This window comes from Salmo salar, chromosome ssa13 (genome assembly GCF_905237065.1).
Source record: "Salmo salar chromosome ssa13, Ssal_v3.1, whole genome shotgun sequence".
In the NCBI taxonomy this organism is placed as follows: domain Eukaryota; kingdom Metazoa; phylum Chordata; class Actinopteri; order Salmoniformes; family Salmonidae; genus Salmo; species Salmo salar.
In genome coordinates this window covers 9,814,201-9,838,379 of record NC_059454.1, presented here as the reverse complement: position 1 = coordinate 9,838,379, position 24,179 = coordinate 9,814,201, and the positions used below count along the sequence as shown (strand labels likewise).

The 24,179-nt window shown below is 43.9% G+C and overlaps 1 long non-coding RNA gene across 1 annotated transcript; it reads right to left on the bottom strand.

Moving 5' to 3' along the window:
- Window positions 1–7,259: 7,259 nt before the first annotated feature.
- Window positions 7,260–24,082, bottom strand: LOC123726189 (uncharacterized). Its single transcript, XR_006758489.1, has 2 exons — window positions 24,007–24,082; window positions 7,260–7,834 (listed from the first exon to the last, which is right to left on the bottom strand). It is a non-coding gene; the product is annotated as an uncharacterized lncRNA (long non-coding RNA).
- Between the last annotated feature and the right edge of the window lie 97 nt (window positions 24,083–24,179).

The following is a 24,179-nucleotide window of genomic DNA, read 5'->3' as shown; positions in this document are numbered from 1 at the left end:
TGGCCCTGTCCGGGGGTATCATCGGATGGGGTCACGGTGTCTCCTGACCCCTCGTGTCTCAGCCTCCAGTATTTATGCTGCAGTAGTTTATGTGTTGGGGGGCTAGGGTCAGTCTGTTATATCTGGAGTTTTTCTCCTGTCTTATCCAGTGTCCTGTGTGAATTTAAGTATGCTCTCTCTAATTCTCTCTTTCTTTCTTTCTTTCTTTCTTTCTTTCTTTCTTTCTTTCTTTCTTTCTTTCTTTCTTTCTTTCTTTCTTTCTTTCTTTCTTTCTTTCTTTCTCTCTCTCTCTCTCTCTCAGAGGACCTGAGCCCTAGGACCATGTCTCAGGACTACCTGGCATGATAACTCCTTGTTGTCCCCAGTCCACCTGGCCGTGCTGCTGCTCCAGTTTCAACTGTTCTGCCTGCGGCTATGGAACCCTGACCTGTTCACTGTGATTACTATTATTTGACCATGCTGGTCATTTATGAACATTTGAACATCTTGGCCATGTTCTGTTATAATCTCCACCCGGCACAGCCAGAAGAGGACTGGCCACACCTCATAGCCTGGTTCCTCTCTAGGTTTCTTCCTAGGTTTTGGGCTTTCTAGGGAGTTTTTCCTAGCCACCGTGCTTCTACACCTGCATTGCTTGCTGTTTGGGGTTTTAGGCTGGGTTTCTGTACAGCACTTTGATATATCAGCTGATGTAAGAAGGGCTTTATAAATACATTTGATTTGAAATTTGATTTGATTTGCCTCCCTATAGGCCATAATTGAAGTGTTTTCTTCCAGGCGTATTGCAAGGCATTTTTGCTGGGATATGAGGTTACACCAGGGCCTGTGCTGATGTTGTGTTTTAAAAAAGTACTAAGTGTTAGAAATGCTCAGTTTACCCCATACCCAGGGTAAGTTGTGCCAAGAGACCCGTTTTTTGGGGATAAGTTATGTCTTCAAAACGGTTATGTTTACATGAATATCTTCATTAGAAGGAATACTGTATTTCCCTTAACGTAGTGATGCTGAATGTTAAGAATAGCTCAACATACCCCACTCACCCCTAGTACTCAACGAATGACATCGCTTGTCAGAGCAACACTGTATTATATGCTGGACCGTTTGCATTACCTTATCAAAATGTCCCATGTTTCCATATGGAAACTATGTAGACTAGCTTGCCATTGCCAAAGTTATTTAATAACAGCATTCCACAAGAACATATTCAATCAGATCCGCTGACATGGTTGTTTTGGAGGTGTTGGAGGTGAAACTGCTTTAGAGCTGTCAAATCCACAAGTGGCTCCTGACACTATACCTAAAGCAGACATTGCCATTGGCTGCACAGAACATTAAGATGAATCCCAATGTGAGATGTAATTTACACCTTGATTAAGCTGACAGAAATCTTCATTATTTTGTTTAATGATTTTCAATCTTAGTGTCAATATTTCTATAGGCCTGTAGCCCTCAAATTCAACTCTGCACAATGAAGTCAGTTCCACTGCTTTTTTTCCATTGTTCCCCTCTAATCAGGGAATGATTCAGACCTAGATCACCAGGTGTATGCAAATCAGGTAGAACAAAAAAACAGCATAGTAAGAGTTGAATACCTCTGGCCTATAGCCTACACTTGCTCATTCTAAACTTACGTGAGTTGGACGGGTGTGGCTTCCTGACAATGATCAAGCACAGCTGCTTAACGACTTGACAGATCCAAGCAGATACACCTCCAAAACATTATCTATGTGAACTGAGGTCAAATTTGTTTTACACTGGATATTTGGTGGATATTCAGTTCTCTTGTCAATAGCTATTGAACCCAGCCTGACTTGACTCTGAAAATGATATATTCTGAATCAGGGGAGGATGGACAAAAATCCACAGATTTTTTTTTAGGTTGTTAAAATTAATTATTTAGCTTTCAATCGTCAATAGTTCTTAGACCAGGCCTGGGCAATTCCAGTCCTCGGGGGTCTGATTGGTGTCACACTTTCCCCCCCATCCCGAGCAAACACACCTGATTTAAACTAATTGCATTTTTAACTTAAGATCATGATTAGTTGATTATTGGAGTCAGGTGTGTTAGCTGGGACTGGGGCAAAAGTGAGACAACAATCAGGCCCCCGAGGACTGGAATTACCCAGGCCTGTCTTAGACAAAGCGTACCATGACTATGAAAATCATATTGTGAATCGGGGGAGGATGGACAAAAATCCTCTTATTTGTTTAAATGTGATTTATTAAAACGAAAAGCGTGCCATGACTATGAAAACGATATATTTGGAATCAGGGGAGGATGTTGACGTTTAGATGTTCTTTTTTTAGGGTGGTTTTCCCTCTTCAATAACTCCTACACAAAGCATGCCATGTCTATGAAAATGATACATTTTATGAAAATGATACATTTTATGAAGATTTTCAAAATTTCAACAACAAAAAATAAGTGGATTTTGTCCAGCCTTATCCTTCATTTTCATGGTCATGGCAATTTTAATAGTCATGGCAAGATTGTAAGATTGTAGGCCGAAAAAATGTTGTTCTTCTAAATAAAAGTGGATTTTTGTCATTTTCATAGTCATGGCATGCTTTGTCAAAGAGCTATTGAAGAATGAAAGCAAAGAAAATCATAATACATTTCAAAAACACTAAAGCCGTGGATTTTTGTCCATCCAGAATATATCATTTTAGTAGTCATGACACGCTTTGGCTTTGTTTAAGAGCTATTGAAGCTATTTAAGATTGAATTCCCCCCCCCAAAAAAAGCAGTGGAGTTTTGTCCATCCTCCCCTACTTCACAATATATCATTATCATAGTCATGGTGTGCTTTGTGTAAGAGATAGGGAAGATAAAAATCTGAAATCTTATTACAAAAAAATTGGGTGGATTTTTCTCCTTCCACCCGATTCAGAATATACCATCTTCATAGTCATGACGTGCTTGGTTCAATAGCTATTGAATATCCAATATAAAACTAATTTTACCTTGGTGCTATGCCAGTGTCTGCTATTGCTTTAGCGCTAGGCCTTAATGTCCCAGCCAATATGTAGTATATTGACCGATCAAATATAACACAAAGTTATCTACAAGTCATTAATGAACAATTGGTCTGTAATCAGGCGTTGGTTATCAGTTCATTAAACATAATGTCTGGCAGTGTGGAGGTAGTCTCTGACAATACATTTTAAAGATCACATTTTAACCATTTTATTAAAGATGAAAATGCTTTTTTCCCCAATAACATAAAGATGACCTGCAGGACACAATTTGAACTATTGAAAGGAGATCTACTGCTTCAGTATGTCACCCTCCGCAATATCAATAAAACGCTAATGTAACTGGGAATATTTTTTATCTGAATTAGAAAATATGAGTAGATATATTATTTCTAAATAATAGAGTTTACAGTGCTACGTAATTAAATTATTCTTAAGTATGTTGTGTCATGTCTTTGGCATCATTAAAGTGAAGACTGTTATTTTATCAAATCTATTCTCTGTAATTATTATTACGTGATTAAACTAATCACGTAAATGTAATTAAGTAGGAAGTCATGGCACCAAGGGAAATCTTCAGATTACAAAGTTATAATTTTTCTAATATAACTCTTCAGATATTTTAATATCTGATCAATTAATCTTCTTATTAATGAATTATTCTTTACCTCACGTTAGTCTCATTCCAAACGTCGTAAATTGTTGGTTATCTGCACGAACCCAGACTTTACTATGAATCATCCATACATCAATTGTCTTAATCATTTATTTACTAACTAAATAATCACAGAAATGCATAAACAAACAAGCAGTAGATATGGTTACAAGGAAATTATAGGGGAGGTTCCCTAGTGGGCTAAGCCGATATGACGGCTTGGTGGACAAAGGTAAGTGGGTGTGGACTGAAAAGGAAGGAAAGAACAGAAGGAGTCATTACACAGTTGATAATTATATTCATTTAAATGCTAAACCTTTGCACATGAACGCTCACTCATTCGGGAATAATTGCAGTCAATATATATTTTTATGCCCAGTGTGTCGTCGTGATCTCTGTTGGAATCGTCTGTCCTTCTGTTGGAGAGTCAGTTCATCATCGTCTCTCTCTCTCTGCCTCCCTGAAGATCAAAAGTTTTTTGTGGTTAGAATGGATACTTCAGAGTACCATTCAGAAATGTTCTCATAGAATAGCTGTTTCGGCGGTTGTCGGTCTTCGCATCACAGGTTGACATAATTTCTAGCTGCAGACTAGTAATTAGTATCTAAGATTTGCTCTTATTCTGTCGGGATCGATAGTCTCAGAGTTTAACCATTTCCACCTGTGTAGCCAATGCTCCATGTGGTATGGTTAGGAATTCAACAACCATTGTAACCTTAGCGGACACTGAGGTTTTTGTGGTCTGAACTCAACCTGTGCCCCCTCGGTGTCCATCGAGGTACGCGTGGTCTGGAGAGGATTTCTTCAGGAGGGGGTTTTATTCGTAAGAGTAGAAAAGGGCTGTTCCATGATGCCAGATCATGTCTGTGCTCACGGGGGCGGGCCAATGACTTGGTTAAACTTTAAAGGGAATACAATTCTCTTTCATTAAAGGTTTAACATCACCTTACATCATTTCACAAATAGTTTCATCTTTACTCATTCATTTTACACAAGAATTAGATGCAAACCTCATAACTGAGGCACCTGTATAAACAGAGTTATGGTAATGTGGCTGTATTGTCTTTCATGAGGTCACAAACATGAAACAAAATGGACCGGGTCGTAGCTGGCTTCTCCACCGACCGTTTACACATTCTCCAAAACATGGATATTGTTCAGTTCTCAAGTTCTGTGATGTAGAAGAAGTTCATTTGTTCTATTGTGAAACTCTCTCTCTCTATACTGCATGGCCAGGAGGAGAGAGTCTCCTCCTGGAATTTACGACCTGAGATAACAGAACCTGGGTGTAGGAGAGAGAGGGGGATGCCACGATCTATACCCAGAAAGGGCCACGTCATGACAGTTGGTATACACTGTATTGTAATCTGTCACAATGTCCTCTTCCCTATTGCAGGAGACTGACAGGCTTTGAGTTTCATTATATTAGTGCCAGTGGCGGTCAGTGCCGTTTATGATGAGGGAGGACTATTAATTTTTTTCACGAGCATGGCCTTATTTCTATTACAGCATATTGGACGACTGTCATTCATATTCCATTCACCCAGTTCAATGTAACATTGATAGGTTTAGTAGTATTTTCCCAATACCAATCATGAGGTTGCTTCAACCTAGCCTATGAATGAAAGTTTACAACGTACAGTAGGTGCACACAAGTCAAGAGAAAAATTTGAGATGACAGACAGTGACACATGGACAGAAAGGGACACATTCAATACCGCCTTGCACACTCTTGCCTGCATGTAGCTGATTTAGTGTGTAATCATTAATCCGACAGTTGCAAACGAGAGTTTCTATTAGACAAATTCAGGTATTTTTTATCCCTGTTCCGTTTGCTTCTGTTTAAGAATTTTTTTTCAACAGAATCGGTGGAATGAATACACCCCTGATCACGTGTAAACACATTTCACTTTCTTAGCAGCCACGTTGTATTCCTTCTCTCACCTTTTCACTTCGTCGCTTGTGGACTTCAATGCACAACATCCGCTGTATGTGACCAGGAGAAAAAACCTTTTCATGCCAAACCATATCATAACTGCTACACACAGCCTGCATTGTCACCATATTAGCTAAAGTAACGTCCTAGTCAACATAGCTAATAGAACTAATGCGTTAGTAAACCCTCTACAAAAATGCAGTAACGTTACAGTGTATAGTAGGTAAGCAGTTTAACATTTACACCACTGGGCCCCGGTGGCAATAAATTAATAAAACCAAAAGCTTACCTTGACTTGGAACAGTTCCAGTGTTGTGTTGGATAGTCATTGCCAGCTAGCTAACATGGCATCCCTCTATTTGAGCTGTGTGTGTGAGTAGGCTAAACTAGCTAGCCGCTTTTGCTAGCTAAGTAAGTGAAACTGAAAGTGGGGAAAAGATGACAAAAATGATGTAATCTCTCTCTCTCTTGCTTCTCCTTCATTTTTTAAGTAATTCATTTGTTGAAAACTGTTCAACTATTGTCTTTCTCTCTCTTTGAGTCAACTACTCACCACATTTTACACACTGCAGTGCTAGCTGGCTGTAGCTTATGCTTTCAGTACTAGATTCATTCTCTGATCCATTGATTGGGTGGACAACATGTCACTTTATGCTGCAAGAGCTCTGATAGGTTGAAAGACGTACGGAAGTTGTCATAATTTCTGTGTAAGTCTATGGTAGGGACTGAGAACCATGAGCCTCCTAGGTTTTGTATTGAAGTCAATGTACCAAGAGGAGGACGGAAGCTAGCTGTCCTCCGGCTACACCATGGTGCTACCCTACAGAGTGCTGCTGAGGCTACTGTAGACCTTCATTGCAACTGTAGACCTTCAGTGTGTTTTAATCAATTATTCGGTCACGTGAATATATTTAGCATAGTTTTATCTAAAAAGGATAACTTTTTAAATGTTTTACAATTTGTATTTTATGAAATTCACTGAGGATAGTCCTCCTCTTCCACCTCTGAGCAGCCACCACTGATTAGTACCAATATCTGCCTCTCCTCTACTGTTGATGATGCTGTAATGTGCAGTACTCACTATGATGGTTTGTAACTGACTGATCGACTGGGAATATGTGTTGACTTTGTTTGTTAACAAACATCTTATCAGAATGTAGCTTTTTCTATGGCTATGAATACATGAATTGTTTTGACAATCAGATTATTCACAATTAGTTTTCTATGGCCACAACACATGTTCAATACAACTTTTGTTGTGGCCTGATTTGACATTGATTCTCACGTGTTTTCAGTCCAAGGAAAGGCATCAAGAGAGTTTTGAAGAGGCTGACTACGACCACTTGATACTCAAGTAAAACAAAGACGTATGCACTTATAACGTTAGTGATATAATGAACAAGATCAAATCAAATCAAAGACTATTTGTCACGTGCGCTGAATACAACAGGTGTAGACCTTACAGTGAAATGCTTACTTACAGGCTCTAACCAATAGTGCAAAAAAGGTATTAGGTGAACAATAGGTAAGTAAAGAAATAAAACAACAGTAAAAAGACAGGCTATATACAGTAGCGAGGCTACAGAAGTAGCGAGGCTACATACAGACACCGGTTAGACAGAGGCAACAAAGGGTAATATAATGAACAAGACAGAAACAACAAAGAGAGTGAGTGCATGTTTTTCACAATGATATAATAGAGTGAGTTTTATTAGCATTTGTACCTACAATTTAGAATATAAATAAAAACATGGGCATATGAATAAAACACTAAATTATTATTATTTGCATTTAGATTTTTGCCAGGCTTGTATTAAACCTACAGTCTGTGATTGGTACACACATTTAAAAAATCAACTATGTATCTTTCTTGGCACAGTTTAGCATGTACAGTATATATTGTCTTGGCACAGTTTAGCGTGTATATCTTGTCTTTGGCCAGATGGGCACAGTGAGGTGTATTTACAGATGTAATGTTTTGAAAACACATGCAATATAACAGTGCCTGCAGTGCATAGAACAAAGACTAAAAGGGTCAGTGTGTGAAGATAAGATGTGTGACTGATTGTGCTGCTGTCTTTGTGTTCCATCTTTCTGCATCTCCTTTGAGATGTCCTCTTCTTCTCTCGCCTTTTCTTCCGCTGTCATCAAAAGTCTAGGTTTTTGAAGTTGTTCGTACACCTGTATTTGCTACCTTTGTAGCTGGTACAGACCAAGTGAGGAAGACATGGACAGGTGTGATGCTATCTTTTTCCTGGATAGGGCACCTGGAATAAAACACATTATTTCAGTTCAACTGTATTAGGATCCATTATATCACATTGAGCCAACAGCTCTAGGGCTAAATGAACAGACTTGGTCAAACTCAACCAACTAATAGCAAGGAGAGATTATGGAACTATCCAGATGGGAAATTCGAGAACCATTCAGTGGTCAGTTCCCAGAGATAAACATTGTGGAGTGAACTAATTGTCTGGAGGCTGAGTCGATTTCCAGTCGATCAAAGTGATGTATTACTTCCATTAGTTTGATTCAGGATGAAAACAAATCAATAACTTGTGAAGTTATCAGCTTTTCCTAAGCAACAACTGCCAAGCTGCCAAGATCTTGATATTATCTTCATTTCGGCTGTAGAGTGTGTGTGTGTGTATGTGTGTGTATGTGTGTGTTTGTGTTTGTGTGTGTGTGTGTGTGTGTGTGTGTGTGTGTGTGTGTGATCAACAGTGGTGACTGACTAACCATCATATCTGTTGAAAGGGCTTTATGATTAAAATGGATTGATATCTGTGACGCTGGTGGTAAAGGAACAACTAAGGTGTCTATCTGTTTGTTTGTGCTGAGACAGGACCAGTCATAGAAAACCCCAAAGTTGTAACCATAGAAATGGAATCTCATTGTTGTTTTGTGGTTGTAACAGCCCACTCTTCAGGTCAGTCCATTCTCCAAGTGTAAGATGGGGCTTGCAGGTAAATCACTGACACGGATAGAGCTACATGTGAGGACACAGAGGTCCAGACCTCTGTAAAAAAATTGGGGGTCTCAATTTACTGTTGAGAGACCTGTGCGACTATAGTAAGCATTGGTTGAAGCTCAATGTTAAATTCATATCTCCCTACCATTATTTCTAAGCCAATATGACACCAATGTTTATGAAAACTCACAAATCAGCTTGATTGGAGGTACACAACACACTCCCCGCTTCTCGTCATGAGCCGTCTGGCCATTACCGAGAAGAGAAGTCAGCATGCAGGCGCCCGGCCCGCCACAAGGAGTCTCTAGAGTGCGATGAGCCAAGTAAAGCACCCCCCAGCCAAGCCCTCCCCTAAACCAGATGACGCTGGGCAAATTGTACGCCACCCTATGGGACTCCCAGTCACGGCTGGGATCAAACCCCAGGCTGTAGTGATGCAGTGCCTTAGACCACTGCGCCACTAGGGAGGCCTTTTATGTAGCATTTTTGACAATGCTAACATCCTTTCAGCCAAATCTGAGTTCTATCTAACAGGGTCGAGCAACTCTGTTGCTGCTGCTGCCACTAGGAAAATGGACTACCTTAAATTAGTATTAAATGTACCTTAATTTTCCATTAAAGCATGCCAAAAGCCCTTAATATGAATTAAGTTCGCCCTTCAATTAAACAATTGGCCTTTAAAATGTCCCTTAATTTTAAAAGGCAAAAGGGGACCCATTAAACATACCTTAATTTCAATTGTTGGTCAGTGCCCTTTATTTTTCAATGTATGGGTATATTACATTTACATTACATTACATTTAAGTCATTTAGCAGACGCTCTTATCCAGAGCGACTTACAAAATGGTGCATTCACCTTATGATATCCAGTGGAACAACCACTTTACAATAGTGCATCTAAATCTTTTAAGGGGGGGGGGTTAGAAGGATAACTTTATCCTATCCTAGGTATTCCTTAAAGAGGTGGGGTTTCAGGTGTCTCCGGAAGGTGGTGATTGACTCCGCTGTCCTGGCGTCGTGAGGGAGCTTGTTCCACCATTGGGGTGCCAGAGCAGCGAACAGTTTTGACTGGGCTGAGCGGGAACTGTGCTTCCTCAGAGGTAGGGGGGCCAACAGGCCAGTGGTGGATGAACGCAGTGCCCTTGTTTGGGTGTAGGGCCTGATCAGAGCCTGAAGGTATGGAGGTGCCGTTCCCTTCACAGCTCCGTAGGCAATCACCATGGTCTTGTAGTGGATGCGAGCTTCAACTGGAAGCCAGTGGAGAGAGATATATCAAGGATATCAGGAAACGTATACTTAATAATACCTTACTACAAAATGTTTGATAGCTCTCCTTGCTTTTTGGGTTAAAGGAGAGGTTAAGGATGTATGCAGCATGCCCTTAATTTTACATTCATTGAGATTGTTTATCCTTAAGTTTTCTGATTAAGTGCCGATTAAGGAACACATGGCGCTTCTTAAATATACTGCATCCCTTCGACTAATGATGGCACTGCACTTCATGCGAAAACCACAAGCACGAGTTTTTTATTTTTATTTACTAGTGACAAGCACAAAAACATCTCCTTGTGAATGTGGTTTCGTGAGGTGACAGTTGACATTTTTGAAGTCAGTGGACGTTAGGTTCTCTACTGCACCGTTTGTTAGCAAGCAAGACAAAGAGTAAAAATGGACATAGATACCAATAATTAAAGGTAAACTAGCTATATTTTTAAAAGCTGCCAAATTGTATAGTATCAAACTAGCTTGGTAGCTAACTGTTGATCTAGCTAATGCTAGCTAACAACGTAACCATTCATGTTAGCTAGCTAACTAGCCAGCTAGGTAACAGCTAGCTAGCTTGCTAGTCTGCCTTTGATTCTAAAGAGCATTTCACTAGCTAGACTAGATAAGTTAGACTACAGTTAGCTTGCTTCTCCTGAAGTCTTCTGGTCCATATTATATGACCTGTGAGAAGTACAGAGGCTTGACAACAGACGTATTGTGGGACAGTTTAGCAGAGAACCATTCTCAAATTGCTGATGCTCTTCACAGTGAGTTTGACTAACGTTAGACAGAACTGGAGTTGCTAGCGGCCCTACATTTTCTAGCGAGGAAACGTTAAGAGAAATAGGCGATGTAAAACATATTTTGCTGGTATTGGTATCTAGGGTAGCTGACTTTGGTGAGGGCTAAACTTGGTGGGTGTCTAAATAGCTAGCCCTGTGATGCCGGGCTATCTACTTAGAATATTGCAAAATGTGCTTTCACCGAAAAGCTATTTTAAAATCGGACATAGCGAGTGCATAGAGGAGTTCTGTATCTATAATTCTTTAAATAATTGTTATGTTTTTTGTGAACGTTTATTGTGAGTAATTTAGTAAATTCACCGGAAGTTTCGGTGGGTATGCTAGTTCTGAACGTCACATGCTAATGTAAAAAGCTGGTTTTTGATATAAATATGAACTTGATTGAACAAAACATGCATGTATTGTATAACATAATGTCCTAGGAGTGTCATCTGATGAAGATCATCAAAGGTTAGTGCTGCATTTAGCTGTGGTTTTGGTTTTTGTGACATTATATGTTAGCTTGAAAAATGGGTGTGTGATTATTTCTGGCTGTACTCTCCTGACATAATCTAATGTTTTGCTTTCGTTGTAAAGCCTTTTTGAAATCGGACAATGTGGTTAGATAAAGGAGAGTCTTGTCTTTAAAATGGTGTAAAATAGTCACATGTTTGAAAAATTGAAGTTTTTGGATTTCTGACGTGTTTGTAATTCGCGCCACGCCCTATCATTGGATATTGGAGCGGTGTTCCACTAGCGGAACATCTAGATGTAAGAGGTTAACTGTTAATTATTTTCCAGGCCAGGCTGTAACCTGCTGGAAATGGATGCTGGTGATATCCTACTGGTCTTTCCCAACAATTTCGGGCTCTGGAAGGCTCTGCAGCGCCTTCTTGATCATGTAATTGAAGCAAAAATGTCTGCAATTTTGATGACTCCCAGCTTGCATCTACATAGTTTTTATTTTATAAAGTTTTAATTTAACTGTTTGTATTGTTTACCAATTTGCAGAGTAACAAATCAGCAGAGAACTGCACCAAGTCCAAGAAAGGAGAAAGAAAATCTAATTATACAATCATCAACAGTATTTATTTGATCATTTCAATAGATGCATCTAATTTAGCAGATCATTTGCCTTTCATATTTTCTGTTTGTCTCCCGTCTCTTGTTTTATGGCAATTCTAAGAGAACAGGAAGGAGGGAGAGGAAAGCCACAGAGCGTCACCGTGAGTAAGAACATGAACGTAGTTATGGACGATTATACAAGGGGTAGTTCCGACCTCGCAATCTGATTGGTTAAGAGTCATTGGTTATTCATGATATACCCTCTTCATGGTAACAAAGAGTTATTGCTTTGTTAAACAATGTGTTAGTGTTTTAATCAAATTCCCCTTAAAATTGTTCTGAAATGTAGGTTACTCTCAACAGAACTGCCAAAATCTTGAAAAAGGATGGGAGAATTATGGGATGGGGAATCATCATTAAAGGTAAGAGGTCATTTTCACATTTTGTTTCGTCTGCTTAGATGAACAAACATCTACTACTGTACAGGTCGACTCAGTGTTTCCTCCAGGATTTAACAGTGGGGGCAGTTTTCATTAAAAAAAATGTGAGAGAAAGAAAAACAATGCATTCAAGAGAGTAGCAAGAGGCTCTCATTGAACTGCATATCCGCCAGTGAACGAGAGAAGCGCTTTCCTCTGCACACAGTGCACAGACCCCTGAGGACTTAAACAGCTCATATTTCATTCATTATTGGAAGGTAAAACGGAGAAACTTTTGGAAAGCTTGCGATCTCTTCATTTCAATAATACACATGAGCCTTTCTCTTGAAATGGTGGAATAGAAAAATAATGGAGCAAATCTAATTTAAATAATGGAGCAAATCTAAGATGTAGCCTACAAAACATTTTTTTGCAGTGGATAATACAATATATAGTTGTATGTCCAATGTGTCGGAGGAAACACAGTTCACCTGACAACTAAGGTCAGCCTGCAGGCACCCGGCCCACCACAAGGAGTATCTAGAGCACAAGTAAAGCCCCCCCGGCCAAACCCTCCACTATCCTGGACAACTGTACACTGCTCTATGGGACACCCAATCATGGCCGGTTGTGATACTGCTCAGGGTTGAACCCAGGTCTGTAGTGGCACCTCTAGCATTGCAATGCAGTGCCTTAAACCGCTGCGCCACTCGGGAGGCCCCCTGAATTATAGTTTTTAATCCAGGTGCTAAGTTAATGTTAGTTAATGTGTAGCGGTTAATTGTATAGCTAATATCAATCAAATTTCAATCAAATGTATTTATAAAGCCCTTTTTACATCAGCCGACGTCACAAAGTGCTGTACAGAAACCCAGCCTAAAACCCCAAACAGCAAGCAATGCGGATTTAGAAGCATGGTGGCTAGGAAAAACTCCGCAGAAAGGCCAGAACCTAGGAAGAAACCTAGAGAGGAACCAGGCTCTGAGGGGTGGCCAGTCCTCTTATGGCTGTGCTGGGTGGAGATTATAACAGAACATGGCCAAGATGTTCAAACGTTCATAGATGACCTGCAGGGTCAGATAATAATAATCACAGTGGCTGTAGAGGGTGCAACAGGTCAGCACCCCTGGAGTAAATGTCAGTTGGCTTTTTATAGCCGATCATTCAGAGTTAGAGACAGCAGGTGTGGTAGAGAGAGAGTCGAAAACAGCATGTCTGGGACAAGGTAGCACATCCGGTGAACAGGTCAGGGTTCCATATCCGCAGGCAAAACAGTTGAAACTAGAGCAGCAGCATGACCAGGTGGACTGGGGACAGCAAGGAGTCATCAGGCCAGGTTGTCCTGAGGCATGGTCCTAGGGCGCAGGTCCTCCGAGAGAAAGAGAGAGAGAAAGAGAGAGAGAAAGAAAGAGAATTAGAGGGAGCATACTTAAATTCACACAGGACACTGGATAAGACAGGATAAATACTCCAGACATAACATAGTGACCCTAGCCCCCTGACACAAACTATTGCAGCATAATTACTGTAGGCTGAGACAGGAGGGGTCGGGAGACACTGTGGCCATGTCTGACTATACCCCCGGACAGGACCAAACAGGCAGGATATAACCACACCCACTTTACCAAAGCACAGCCCCCACACCACTAGAGGGATATCTTCAACCACTACCCTGAGACACGGCAGAGTATAGCCCACGAAGATCTCCCCCACGTCACGAACCCGAGGGGGGACCAACCCGGACAGGAAGATCACGTCAGTGACTCAACCCACTCAAGTGACGCACCCCTCCTAGGGACGGCATGGAAGAGCACCAGTAAGCCAGTGACTCAGCCCCCGTAATAGGGTTAGAGGCAGAGAATCCCAGTGGAGAGAGGGGAACCGGCCAGGCAGAGACAGCAAGGGCGGTTCGTCACTCCAGTACCTTTCCGTTCACCTTCACACCCCTAGGTCAGACTACACTCAATCATAGGACCTACTGAAGAGATGAGTCTTCAAGAAAGACTTAACAGTTGAGACCGAGTCTGCGTCTCTCACATGGATAGGCAGACCATTCCATAAAAATGGAGCTCTATAGGAGAAAGCCCTGCCTCCAGCTGTTTGCTTAGAAATTCTAGGGACAATTAGGAGGCCTGCGTCTTGTGACCGTAGCGCACGTGTAGGTATGTACGGCAGGACCAAATCGTAAAGATAGGTAGGAGCAAGCCCATGTAATGCTTTGTAGGTTAGCAGTAAAACCTTGAAATCAGCCCTTGCCTTAACAGGAAGCCAGTGTAGGGAGGCTAGCACTGGAGTAATATGATCAAATTATTTGGTTCTAGTCAGGATTCTAGCAGCTGTATTTAGCACTAACTTTATTTAGTGCTTCATCCGGGTAGCCGGAAAGTAGAGCATTACAGTAGTCTAATCTAGAAGTTACAAAAGCATGGATACACTTTTCTGCATCATTTTTGGACAGAAAGTTTCAGATTTTTGCAATGCTACGAAGACGGAAAAAAGCTGTCCTTGAAATATTCTTGATATGTTCGTCAAAAGAGAGATCAGGGTCCAGAGTAATGCCCAGGTCCTTCAGTTTTATTTGAGATGACTGTACAACCATCAAGATTAATTGTCAGATCCAACAGAAAATATTTTTGTTCCTTGGGACCTAGAACTAGCATCTCTATTTTGTCCGAGTGTAAGAAGTAAAACATTTGCCAACATCCACTTCCTTATGTCTGAAACACAGGCTTCCAGGGAGGGCAATTTTGTGGCTTCACCATGTTTCATCTAAATGTACAGCTGTGTATCGTCCACATAGCAGTGAAAGTTAAAATTATGTTTCCGAATGACATCACCAAGAGGTAAAATATATAGTGAAAACAATAGTGGTCCTAAAACGGAACCTTGAGGAACACTAAAATGTACTGTTGATTTGTCAGATGGTTTATCTACAGAGACAAACTGATATATTTCTGAAAGATAAGATCTAAACAAGGCCAGAACTTGTCTGTGTAGACCAATTTGGATTTCCAATCTCTCCAAAAGAATGTGGTAGTCGATGGTATCAAAAGCAGCACTAAGGTCTAGGAGCACGAGGACAGATGCAGAGCCTCAGTCTGACGCCATTAAAAGGTCATTTACCACCTTTGAGTGCAGTCAGTGCTATGATGGGGTCTAAAACCAGACTGAAGCGTTTTGTTTACATTGTTTGTCTTCAGGGAGGCAGTGAGTTGCTGTGCAACAGCTTTTTCTAAAAAAATATATATTTCTTTCTTTTTTCCTTTTTCATTTTTTGTAAAGCAATTTTGAGAGGAATGGGAGATTCGATATAGGCCGATAGGTTTTATTTTTTGGGGGGTCAAGGTTTAGCTTTTTCAAAAGAGGCTTTATTACTGCCACTTTTAGACAGTTTGGTACACATCCGGTGGATAAGGAGCCGTTTATTATGTTCAACATAGGAGGGCCAAGCACAGGAAGCAGCTCTTTCAGTAGTTTGATTGGAATAGGGTCCAGTATGCAGCTTTTAGGTTTAAAGGCCATGACTATTTATCAATGTGTCAAGAGATATATCATTAAAAAACTTGAGTGTCTCCCTTGATCCTAAGTCCTGGAGTGTTGTGCAGACTCAGGACAACAGAGCTTTGAAGAGGAGTCAGTAATTTGCTTTCTAATGATCATGATCTTTTCGTCAAAGAAGTACATGAATTTATCACTGCTGAAGTGAAAGCCCTCTTCTCTTGGGGAATGCTGATTTTTAGTTCACTTTGCGACAGTATCAAAAATACATTTTGGATTGTTCTTATTCTCCTCAATTAAATTGGAAAATAGGATGATCGAGCAGCAGTGAGGGCTCTTTGATACTGCGCGTACTGTCTTTCCAAGCCAATCGGAAGACTTCCAGTTTGGTGTAGCGCCATTTCCGTTCCAATTTTCTGGAAGCTTGCTTCAGGGCTCTGGTATTTTCTGTATACCAGGGAGCTAGTTTCTTATGACAAATGTTTTCACTTTTAGGGGTGCGACTGCATCTAGGGTATTACGCAAAGTTAAATTAAGTTCCTCAGTTAGGTAGTTAACCGATGTTTGTACTCTGACGTCCTTGGGTAGGTGGAGGGAGTCTGGAAGGGCATCTTGGAATCTTGGGTTGTCCGAGAATTCATAGCAGAGCTTTTTAATGATCCTTGGTTGGGGTCTGAGCAGATTATTTGTTGCGATTGCAAATGTAATAAAATGGTAGAAAAACATTAAGATCCACAATATTTATTCCACGGGACAAAACTAGGTCCAGAGTATGACTGTGGCAGTGAGTAGGTCCGGAGACATGTTGGACAAAACCCACTTTGTCGATGATGGCTTCGAAAGCCTTTTGGAGTGGGTCTGTGGACTTTTCCATGTGAATATTAAAGTCACCAAAAATGTGAATATTATCTGCCATGACTACAAGGTCCGATAGGAATTCAGGGAACTCAGTGAGGAACGCTGTATACGGCCCAGGAGGCCTGTAAACAGTAGCTATAAAAAGTGATTGAGTAGGCTGCATAGATTTCATGACTAGAAGCTCAAAAGACAAAAACGCAGTCTTTTTTTTTGTAAATTGAAATTTTGCTATCGTAAATGTTAGCAACCCCTCCGCCTTTACGGGATGCGCCGGGGATATGGTCACTAGTGTAACCAGGAGGAGAGGCCTCATTTAACATAGTAAATTCATCAGGCTTAAGCCATGTTTCAGTCAGGCCAATCACATCAAGATTATGATCAGTGATTAGCTCATTGACTATAATAGACTTGGAAGTGAGGGATCTAACATTACGTAGCCCTATTTTGAGATGTGAGATATCACAATCTCTTTCAATAATGACAGGATTGGAGGAGGTCTTTATTCCAGTGAGATTGCTAAGGCGAACACCGCCATGTTTCATTTTACCCAACCAAGATTGAGGCACAGTCACGGTCTCAATGGGGATAGCTGAGCTGACTACGCTAGTGGCAGACTCCACTAAGCTGGTAGGGTGCAGGCCAGGCAGCAGGTTGTTAGCCACCCTATCTCATTGTGGATCTAGAGGAGTTAGAGCCCTGTCTATGTTCATAGATAAGATGAGAGCACCCCTCCAACTAGGATGGAGGCCGTCACTTCTCAGCAGGCCAGGCTTGATCCTGTTTGTGTGCGAGTCCCAGAAAGTGGGTCAATTATCTACACATTCTATCTTTTGGGAGGGGCAGAAAACAGTTTTCATCCAGCGATTAAGTTGTGAGACTCTGCTGTAGAGCTCATCATTCCCCCTAAAATAATAGGCTATTTGTTTGTAGGTCGACTGAGGCGAATGAAGCTACAGCAACCAATGTGATAATGGCTGGGGTCATTTGTTCTTGTTTTTCCTCTTCTCCAATTTTAGAGTTTTTTAATTGTATAATGAGCTAAAACTTTCGTTAAATTTCTTACGGACCTCACTAAAAAACAGACCCCAACTGTCTACTGAAGACAATGAGGCCTTGGGAAATACAGTGATCTGATCTCTTTTGTCACACACACATACATTATATTTACTGAATCTACAGCAGGTCACAGGATAAAACTACTGCAGGTCACAGGATGAATCTACAGCAGGTCGCAGGATAAATCTACTGCAGGTCACAGGATGAATCTACAGCAGGTCGCAGGATAAATCTACTGCAGGTCACAGGGTGAATCTGGTCACAGGGTGAATCTACAGCAGGTCACAGGGTAAATCTGGTCACAGGGTGAATCTACAGCAGGTCACAGGATAAATCTACAGCAGGTCACAGGGTGAATCTGCAGCAGGTCACAGGGTGAATCTACAGCAGGTCACAGGGTGAATCTACAGCAGGTCACAGGGTGAATCTGCAGCAGGTCACAGGGTGAATCTGCAGCAGGTCACAGGGTGAATCTGCAGCAGGTCACAGGGTGAATCTACAGCAGGTCACAGGGTGAATCTACAGCAGGTCACAGGGTGAATCTGGTCACAGGGTGAATCTACAGCAGGTCACAGGGTGAATCTGGTCACAGGGTGAATCTACAGCAGGTCACAGGGTGAATCTACAGCAGGTCACAGGGTGAATCTGGTCACAGGGTGAATCTACAGCAGGTCACAGGATGAATCTACAGCAGGTCACAGGGTGAATCTGGTCACAGGGTGAATCTGCAGCAGGTTACAGGGTGAATCTGGTCACAGGGTGAATCTGCAGCAGGTCACAGGGTGAATCTGCAGCAGGTCACAGGGTGAATCTACAACAGGTCACAGGGTGAATCTGGTCACAGGGTGAATCTACAGCAGGTCACAGGGTGAATCTACAGCAGGTCACAGGGTGAATCTGGTCACAGGATGAATCTACAGCAGGTCACAGGGTGAATCTGGTCACAGGGTGAATCTACAACAGGTCACAGGGTGAATCTGCAGCAGGTCACAGGGTGAATCTACAGCAGGTCACCGGGTGAATCTACAGCAGGTCACAGGGTGAATCTGCAGCAGGTCACAGGGTGAATCTACAACAGGTCACAGGGTGAATCTACAGCAGGTCACAGGGTGAATCTGCAGCAGGTCACAGGGTGAATCTGCAGCAGGTCACAGGGAACTACACCCTGTGTCCCATATAGCGCACTACTTAAAATAACAATACATTTATGTTGAATAGTGCTTTTCATTAGAGTTATCTCAAATCTCTGGTTGAAAGTAGTGCACTATGTAGGGAATGTGGTGTTATTTGGGATGCAAACCCAGTATATGTTTTATTTTATTTAACCTTTATTTAACTAGGCTCTCTCTGTGCATGATGAATGATCTGTTGTCTAGAAGAGGATCCTTTAAATAGAGTAGAGGTTTAGCATGGCAATATTCAGGACAAAATGCCATATTGTGTGACACACATCATACCATGTGTACCAGGTGTGCTATACCAGGTGTGATGACTCAATGTGACCTAAAGGTCATTCAAGGGACCAAGTGTCACACAATATGTCGTACTGGAGAGAAGAGGACCAAGGCGCAGCGGGATTGTGGACACTCATGTTTATTAAATAAAACACGTAAAGCATCCACTTGAAAAAAACAATAAACAGTACTTACAACAGCAACAGTCTTGCAGGCACATACAATGCAGTGCAAGGACAACCACCCACAACCCCAAAGAAAAACATACACACCTATATAGGACTTCCAATCAAAGGCAACTCAACACACCTGCCTTCAATTGGAAGTCCCAATCACCAACACAACATTTAACAAACACAAACCACCTGCCACATCCTGACCAAGACTAACACAATTACGCCCTCTGCTGGTCAGGACGTGACAGTACCCCCCCCCTCAAGGTGCAGACCCCGGGATGCACCTAAAAAAAGAAAAACACAAGAAAATCCCCAATACCCCAACAAAACCAACAAACAATAACCCCTAAACAATAAGGGAGGGAAGGGAGGGTGGCTGCCGTCACCGACAGCACTGTGCTACACCCTCCCTCCCCAACCCACCTATCCTGGAGGTGGCTCAGGTGCAGGACGTGGACCTTGGCAGGAGGGCCACTCGGCCTGGGCCGGAGGGCAGGAGGGCCACTCGGGCTGGGCCGGAGGGCAGGAGGGCCACTCGGGCTGGGCCGGAGGGCAGGAGGGCCACTCGGGCTGGGCCGGAGGACAGGAGGGCCACTCGGGCTGGGCCGGAGGACAGGAGGACCACTCGGGCTGGGCCGGAGGACAGGAGGACCCCTCGGGCTGATCCCGACTGACGGGCCACTCTGACAGCCCCGAACAGGCGGGCCACTCTGGCAGTTCCGGGCAGTCGGGCCGCTCTGGCAGTTCCGGGCAGTCGGGCCGCTCTGGCAGTTCCGGGCAGTCGGGCCGCTCTGGCAGTTCCGGGCAGTCGGGCCGCTCTGGCAGTTCCGGGCAGTCGGGCAGTCGGGCCGCTCTGGCAGTTCCGGGCAGTCGGGCCGCTCTGGCAGTTCCGGGCAGTCGGGCCGCTCTGGCAGTTCCGGGCAGTCGGGCCGCTCTGGCAGTTCCGGGCAGTCGGGCCGCTCTGGCAGTTCCGGGCAGACGGGCCGCTCTGGCAGTTCCGGGCAGACGGGCCGCTCTGGCATCTCCGGGCAGACGGGCCGCTCTGGCATCTCCGGGCAGACGGGCCGCTCTGGCATCTCCGGGCAGACGGGCCGCTCTGGCATCTCCGGGCAGACGGGCAGCTCTGGCGACTCACGACTGGCGGGCAGCTCTGGCGACTCACGACTGGCGGGCAGCTCTGGCGACTCACGACTGGCGGGCAGCTCTGGCGACTTACGACTGGCGGGCAGCTCTGGTGACTCTTGACTGGCGGGCAGCTCTGGTGACTCCTGACTGGCGGGCAGCTCTGGCAACTTACGATTGGCGGGCAGCTCTGGTGACTGTTGACTGGCGGGCAGCTCTGGTGACTCTTGACTGGCGGGCAGCTCTGGTGACTGTTGACTGGCGAGGCTGGGCTGACGCACTAGACTCCTGATGCGTGGGGCTGGTACTGGACATGCCAGCCTGGAGACACGCACCTCAATGCTAGTGCGTTTAGCGGGAAACACCGGACCGTAGAGGCGCACTGGCGGTCTTGAGCGCAGGGTTGGCATCACCCCTTCAGGCTCGATGCTCACACTCCCCTGGCACATGCGGGGCGCTGGTACTGCGCTTACCGGCCTGAAAATGCCAGGCCTCACCACAGCACCTACCCCAAAGCACGGGACCTGTCCAGTGTGTTTTCTTCCAAAAAGGGTACGGGGAGCTGGCCTGGGTCTCCCATCTCGCCCCGCCAAACAGCCCTTGTGCCCCCCCAAAAAAATTATTGGGGCTGCCTCTCGGGCTCTACCTGCCTCCCAGGCAGGTTGTCGCAGTGCACCCGTAATTGCTCCCATGTCCAGTCAATCCTCTCCTCCAGTATTTCCAGCGACCAGGAATCCATCACCTCCCGAGCGCGCTGCTTCCAACTTTCCTCCTGTGGCTTCCTCCTCTTCCGCTGCTTGGTCCTTTGGTGGTGGGTGGTTCTGTCACACAATATGTCGTACTGGAGAGAAGAGGACCAAGGCGCAGCGGGATTGTGGACACTCATGTTTATTAAATAAAACACGTAAAGCATCCACTTGAAAAAAACAATAAACAGTACTTACAACAGCAACAGTCTTGCAGGCACATACAATGCAGTGCAAGGACAACCACCCACAACCCCAAAGAAAAACACACACACCTATATAGGACTTCCAATCAAAGGTAACTCAACACACCTGCCTTCAATTGGAAGTCCCAATCACCAACACAACATTTAACAAACACAAACCACCTGCCACATCCTGACCAAGACTAACACAATTACGCCCTCTGCTGGTCAGGACGTGACACCAAGGCCCGTCTGTAGACAGATAGGTGCACTGCTGATTAATATACAGTAGCAAATAGTAGTTAAGATACCTGTTAATTTTCACCACCTATCTTTTCACCACCTCTCTCTGGCCATAATGTGGACGAGGAAGGACTACCTGTGTGTGTGGGCTGAGGGGGTGAGCGGTGCGATTGTGGGCTGAGGGAGTGAGCGGTGCGATTGTGGGCTGAGGGGGTGAGCGGTACGATTGTGGGCTGAGGGGTTGAGCTGTCTGTGGGCTGAGAGATGTGTGTGGGCTGAGGGGGTGAGAGGTGTGTTTGTGGGCTGAGGGGGTGGGGTGTGTGTGGGCTGAGGGGATTGAGAGGCGTGATTGTGGGCTGAGGGGGTGAGGTGTGTGTGGGCTGAGGGGGTGAGGTGTGTGTGGGCTGAGGGGTGAGCAGTGTGTGTGGGCTGAGGGGGTGAGGTGTCTATGGGCTGAGGGAATGAGCGGTGTGTGTTGGCTGAGGGGGTGAGCGGTGTGTGTGGGCTGAGGGGGTGAGGTGTGTTTGTGGGTTGAGGGGGTGAGGTGTCTATGGGCTGAGGGAATGAGCGGTGTGTGTTGGCTGTGGGGGTGAGCGGTACGTGTGGGCTGAGGTGGTGAAGGGTGTGTGGGCTGAGGGCGTGAGGTGTGTGTGGGCTGAGGGGTTGAGGTGTGTGTGTGTGTGTGGGCTGAGGGGGTGAGGTGTCTGTGGGCTGAGGGGGTGAGGTGTGTGTGGGCTGAGGGGGTGAGAGGTGTGTTTGGGCTGAGGGAGTGAGCGGTGCATGTGGGCTGAGGAGGTGAGGTGTGTGTGGGCTGAGGGGGTGAGGTGTGTGTGGGCTGAGGGGATTGAGAGGTGTGTTTGTGGGCTGATGGGGTGAGGTGTCTGTGTATTTATCTTCCCCTACCGTTGGCACTTCATATATTTGCACATTGTTAAAACACCGTACAGAGCTGATAACACAACATTTTAAATGTTTTTATCTTTTTGAAAACCTTGAAGGACAGAAATCATCCAGAGATCTATCGTGCCTTAGCTGATCTGAGGGGTGTCCTACGAAGTCAGCTAGATCTACTCAGAGTTTTCTAAACCTAACCAGCACGTCCACCTGCTGCTAACTCTAGCAGGCTTGTAAACCAATGTTCCCTCTAAACTGCTCCCAGTGGTGCAATAGCTCCCCCAGGGATTGCCACACAAAAGAAATATCAGCCCACAGAGAAAAGCACAAGACTGAACTAGAGCAGTGGTCACCAACCAACGATAAATCCTTCTGTTCATATTTTATTTTATTTGTCTTGGGCTGTTGGCAGGTAGGTGCACCTGATTCAGCTGCCCTGCGCGCCGGGTAGGCAAACTGCTGCCATTTTGTCTGAAGGTAAGAACTCTGCTTTCCTGGCAAATCAAGCACACTATAGGCCTACCGCTGGCTGATCGGAAGGCTCGGATTACCGTGTCTGCAGTAATTTAGCAGGCATTAAAGAAAGCTACAGCAGAGTTGTTACTGTGAGATTTAAAAACATTTAAAACCATGACTAGAGAGAGAGAGACTGTCAACAAATAACAGTTATAGATAATTTGTACTCAGCAATAGGGGAGTGATTGCTTCCCACAAGAGCACAAAACCTGTACATTTCTCAACATCTTTGAAAAGCGAGTCAGGTAAAGAGCTTTTTTTGCTTTTTGTTTTTGTCTTAAAGGGACACTGTTGTATTTTGAGACAGGTCTGAATAAGCTAAATAGCCAATAGGCAGAGGGTAACAAAATTTGTCTGATTCTTTGTTTTATTTTATTTTGTAGTAGTTTCTTGCATCAAACAACAACAATATTTTCAGCCTTCTCCTTGTCTGAAGGACACATGGATAAACAGATTAATGTCAAGCCCTGCATGTTTTTTCAGAAATGTCATGGAATGTAGGTCCACATTGAACACCACACATTGGCTGCTACTGTAGGCTGAATGATAGAACAGCTATTTCCATGTTAAAATGTTATGGGATGCATTTTCTCCAATGTTTTTTTATGGTAGGCTACTCTGGTAGGCCTACATTATGATCAAATAGCCACAGTAGTCTACTTGGCCACTGCTAAAACTGTAACTTAAAGCGGGTACAGCCTCAGTGTTCACAGTAAATGCGCACTGGAAGTTGCACAGATCTTTCGCAACATTCAAGTCTGTGCTACGCAGACCTGAAATTTGATCAGTGCCCCCAAAAAATGAGAAGGAACATTGCTTGCGTATTCATGTCACACGTGGCTCGTCGAACACTGAAGTTTTTCATTGAAATAATGCTGAAACATCAATCCCTGGGTGGGTCAGTGCCACATTTTCATTGGTGGGAGAAATCAAAATGAAAGAACATTTATCTTGCTAGTTCAGCAGGCTTTATTTGATGACTTATCGTTAATTCCGTCTCTGGTATGCTTGTCAAAGCATGAGCACCTTTTTTTCCCCCACTCCTGTCGTTTTAAAATAATTTTATCATAATAATAATTGTATTTGTCATACAAAAGTTTTACTGTGCATGAAGTTTCAAATGCATTCTGTCATTACTAAATAATGTAATAGGTATGTTAACGTTTTACAATTTTTTAACACTGGTACCTCCACTACCAGCCCCATGCACCAGGCCTCCAGTGCGTCAGCCCAGTCCAGCTTGTCCTGCTCCTCGCACTAGCCCTGTGGTGCGTGTCCTTAGGCTGGCGCCTCCTAAGCCAGCCCCACGCATTAGGCTTTCAGTGCGCAGTCCAGAGTGTCCGGCAACAGTGCCCCGCCCA